Raw genomic sequence first — 5000 nt, 5'->3', positions numbered from 1 at the left:
CCCCAAGCTCGGCGGTCCGCACCAGCCACGTCGGCCAGGCCTCCGACTTGCGAGCAGGGGCAGCGGCCACCGCCGCCGTGACGTCGCGGCAAGCAGACAGCCGCGCAGCAGCTGCCAGCACCTTGGCACAAGCACGGCAAATGAATGCCACGCCCACGCCGCGGATAAGCAGCCCCAACGCGCCCGACGGCTTGGAGCGGGTCCCGAAGACGGTGGCCGGAATCGGGTCGTCGCCGGCCGGAAAACGGGTCATCGATGCCGGCAATACTTCGGGCCATGAGGCCCCCCACCTTAGTCCGAGTTTAGCAACAGCCCACATATCCCCCGCGGCAGGCCTATGGGCGCCAGGCCAGCGCGCCCCATGGCCAGTCAGGGGGCACCCCCCTAAAGAGCAATAAGTGTCATTGAAGCTCTGGCAGGGGGAGACACTACTAGGTCCCAGCTGTCACCCCCCCTCTAAAAAATTCATTTCTTGGTATTTTGAGCTGAAATTTTGCACAGAGGTTGGCAAAAATCCAATCCAACTTTATTAATTTTTCCAGAATTTTTCGAGGTCGGGAAGTATTTTTTTTTATTTTCCTACCATTAAAAATCGAGGAAATCGGAAAAAATAGGAACCGGCTCGGAATGACCCCAAATTCAGTGGGCAGCCTCATAAAAATATGGCTGATTTTACTGGATTGATTTCATGTGGAAAGCACGACGTTTTGTTGTAGGAATGCGGGAACCCCGGCGGCTCGCCTGCCGCGGCCAGCGACGTCGGGCTGGCCCCTGCAGCGCCTAGCCTCTCCCACGCGGGGGGCCAGGGCCCGAAGGCAGCCCCCCCGCGGGCGAGAGAGCAAGCCAGCAGGGGCTGTCGCCTGCCGCGGCCAGCGACGTCGGGCTGGCCCCTGCAGCGCCTAGCCTCTCCCACGCGGGGGGCAGGCCAGAACGCGGGGGGCCAGGGCCCGAAGGCAGCCCCCCCGCGGGCGAGAGAGCAAGCCAGCAGGGGCTGTCGCCTGCCGCGGCCAGCGACGTCGGGCTGGCCCCTGCAGCGCCTAGCCTCTCCCACGCAGGGGGCAAGCCAGAACGCGGGGGGCCAGGGCCCGAAGGCAGCCCCCCCGCGGGCGAGAGAGCAAGCCAGCAGGGGCTGTCCGCGCGTCGCGCAGCGCGGCATGGCTGCGGGGGCCGCGCGCGCGCGCCCAAGCGCCCAAGCGCCCAAGGGCCCCCAAGGGCCCCAGGCCCTCAGGCCCCAGCGCCCCAGCGCCCCAGCGCCCAGCGCGGGCGGGCGCGCGCGCGCGTGTGGTCTTTGAGGGGCGCCGGCCTGGTGGCTCCCTAAAGAGCAATAAGTGTCATTGCAGCTCTGGCAGGGGGAGACACTACTAGGTCCCAGCTGTCACCCCCCCTCTAAAAAATTCATTTCTTGGTATTTTGAGCTGAAATTTTGCACAGAGGTTGGCAAAAATCCAATCCACCTTCATTAATTTTCCCAGAATTTTTCGAGGTCGGGAAGTATTTGTTTTAATTTTCCTACCATTAGAAATCGAGTAAATCCGCAAAACTAGGAACCGGCCCGGAATGACCCCAAATTCAGTGGGCAGCCTCATAAAAATATGGCTGATTTTACTGGATTGGTTTCATGTGGAAAGCACGACGTTTTCTTGTAGGAATGCGGGAACCCCGGCAGCTCGCCTGCCGCGGCCAGCGACGTCGGGGACGCTGGCCTGCGCTGTCGAGCCCGCGAGGGCTGTCTCCGCGGCAGGCCCCCCCTGAACGGGGCACGACAGGCCACCGCGCTGGCTCGTCCAGCGTCGACAGTCCCTCGTCCAGGTTTCAGATCGCGCCAAGTCGAACCCATGACCTGCTCAAGCCATCGTGCGCTGCCGAATTCGCATCTGCGTGTAGGCTGCCATTCCACGCGGCAGCCCCTGTTTTCGTCAGCGTGCCCCCCTGACGAATTTTCCTGCCTGGCCCAGTCCAGCGTCCAGCCCCTGTTCGTCGAAAAATCTGCGCTGCCGATTTTCCACGCGGCAGCCCCTCTTTTCGTCAGCGTGCCCCCCTGACGAATTTTCCTGCCTGGCCCGGCCAGTCCAGCCCCTGTTCGTCGAAAAATCTGCGCTGCCGATTTTCCACGCGGCAGCCCCTCTTTTCGTCAGCGTGCCCCCCTGACGAATTTTCCTGCCTGGCCCGGCCGGTCCAGCCCCTGTTCGTCGAAAAATCTGCGCTGCCGATTTTCCACGCGGCAGCCCCTCTTTTCGTCAGCGTGCCCCCCTGACGAATTTTCCTGCCTGGCCCGACCGGTCCAGCATCCAGCCCCTGTTCGTCGAAAAATCTGCGCTGCCGATTTTCCACGCGGCAGCCCCTCTTTTCGTCAGCGTGCCCCCCTGACGAATTTTCCTGCCTGGCCCGGCCGGTCCAGCATCCAGCCCCTGTTCGTCGAAAAATCTGCGCTGCCGATTTTCCACGCGGCAGCCCCTCTTTTCGTCAGCGTGCCCCCCTGACGAATTTTCCTGCCTGGCCCGGCCGGTCCAGCCCCTGTTCGTCGAAAAATCTGCGCTGCCGATTTTCCACTCCGCAGCCCCTGTTTTCGTCAGCGTGGCCCCCTGACGAATTTTCCTGCCTGGCCCGGCCAGTCCAGCGCCCAGCCCCTGTTCGTCGAAAAATCTGCGCTGCCGATTTTCCCCGACGAACCTGCAGCTGCACAAATCCGCGCTGCCACTGCCCCATTGTCTGGACCAACAGTCTTTTCCATCAAGCCCTGGACTATAAATCGTCCAGACTCATCGCCAGCACCCGCTGCCGATTCTGCCGACTTTGCCGATTTCGTCGGCGCTGCCGATTCCAACACTGCACCCACCGTGTCTAAACCAGCGCTGTTTCGTCAGCGTGTCCCCTTGACGAATTTCCCTGCCTGGCCTGGACAGTCCATCTTCCAGCCCATGTTCATCGAAAAATCTGCGCTGCCGATTTCCCCGACGAACCTGCAGCTGCACAAATCTGCGCTGCCGATTTCCCCCCCTGTCGGCATGGCTGCCGCTGCCCCGATGTCCAGACCAACAGTCTTTTTTGTCGACTTTGCCGATTTTGTCCGCGCTGCCGATTCCAACACTACCCCCTGCATCCAAACCAGCATTGTTTCGTCAGCTCTTCCCCTGACGATTTTAGCCCTGTAACAAACAGTAGGCCTCCAATCCCGCCAACGGGAGCCAAGTTGATAGGGAAGAGAATTGAATGACGCGCCTGGTCCTCGCACCCCGCCACCCGAGGGGCCTTTTTCCCGGCAGCCTCTGAAAAACTCTAGCTTTCACGGTCCTCGCCGCCCCTCACCACCATGGCAGGCCTCTAATCCCACCCATCAGCAGTTGTAGCCGATAGGGCAGTGATTTGAATGACGCGTCGCGGGCCGCCGGGTCATCTCACCCGGCCATTAATTGGAGCGTTTTTGGCTGGCCGAGGATGGGGGGATGGATCTCTTCTTCCGAAAAAGCAAACAGTACATCGGGAGTTATGTTGACGGGGCATGGAATTGAATGACCCGTCGCGGGCCGCCGGGTCATCTCACCCGGCCATCCCGGGGAGCGTTTTTCCCGGCAGCATCGGGGAAACTCTTGCTTTCACTGCCCGCTGCCCAAGTCCCCACTCGCATCGGCCCCCCGCGCCAACAAGCCAACGCTGCCGAATCGGCAGACACTGCTGCCGAATCTGCCGACACTGCCCCGCGGGCTGCCACTGCCCCAGTGTCTAAACCAGCGGTCTTTCTCATCGAGCCTTGGACTATCCAGTCCGTCCTGACTCATCGCCAGCACCTGCTGCCGATTCTGCCGACTTTGCCGATTTTCTCGGCGCTGCCGATTCCAACACTGCGCCCACCGTGTCTGAACCAGCGCTGTTTCGTCAGCGTGTCCCCTCGACGAATTTTCCTGCCTGGCCTGGACAGTCCACCGTCCAGCCCGTGTTCGTCGAAAAATCTGCGCTGCCGATTCTGCCGACTTTGCCGATTTCGTCGGCGCTGCCGATTCCAACACTGCCCGCCGTGCCTGAACCAGCGCTGTTTCGTCAGCGTGTCCCCTCGACAAATTTTCCTGCCTGGCCTGGACAGTCCATCGCCCAGCCCATGTTCGTCGCAAAATCTGCGCTGCCGATTTTCCCCGACGAACCTGCAGCCGCACAAATCTGCGCTGCCGAATCTGCCGACACTGTCCCGCGGGCTGCCACTGCCCCAGTGTCTAAACCAGCAGTCTTTCTCGTCGAGCCTTGGACTATCCAGCCCGTCCAGACCCATCGCCAGCACCCGCTGCCGATTCTGCCGACTTTGCCGATTTCGTCGGCGCTGCCGATTCCACCACTGCCCGCCGTGCCTGAACCAGCGCTGTTTCGTCAGCGTGTCCCCTCGATGAATTTTCCTGCATGGCCCGGCCAGTCCAGCGTCCAGCCCATGTTCGTCGAAAAATCTGTGCTGCCGATTCTGCCGACTTTGCCGATTTCGTCGGCGCTGCCGATTCCAACACTGCCCGCCGTGCCTGAACCAGCGCTGTTTCGTCAGCGTGTCCCCTCGACAAATTTTCCTGCCTGGCCTGGACAGTCCATCGTCCAGCCCATGTTCGTCGAAAAATCTGCGCTGCCGATTTTCCCCGACGAACCTGCAGCCGCACAAATCTGCGCTGCCGAATCTGCCAACACTGTCCCGCGGGCTGCCACTGCCCCAGTGTCTCAACCTGCGGTCTTTCTCGTCGAGCCTTGGACTATCCAGCCCGTCCAGACCCATCGCCAGCACCCGCTGCCAATTCTGCCGACTTTGCCGGTTTCATCGGCGCTGCCGATTCCAACACTGCGCCCACCGTGTCTAAACCAGCGCTGTTTCTTCAGCGTGTCCCCTCGATGAATTTTCCTGCATGGCCCGGCCAGTCCAGCGTCCAGCCCATGTTCGTCGAAAAATCTGCGCTGCCGATTCCCCCCTGTTGGCATGGCTGCCGCTGCCCCCTTGTCTGGACCAACAGTCTTTTCCGTCAAGCCCTGGACCA

Source organism: Populus nigra, chromosome 2 (genome assembly GCF_951802175.1).
Source record: "Populus nigra chromosome 2, ddPopNigr1.1, whole genome shotgun sequence".
NCBI lineage: Eukaryota > Viridiplantae > Streptophyta > Magnoliopsida > Malpighiales > Salicaceae > Populus > Populus nigra.
Note: the sequence above shows the minus strand (reverse complement) of the source record.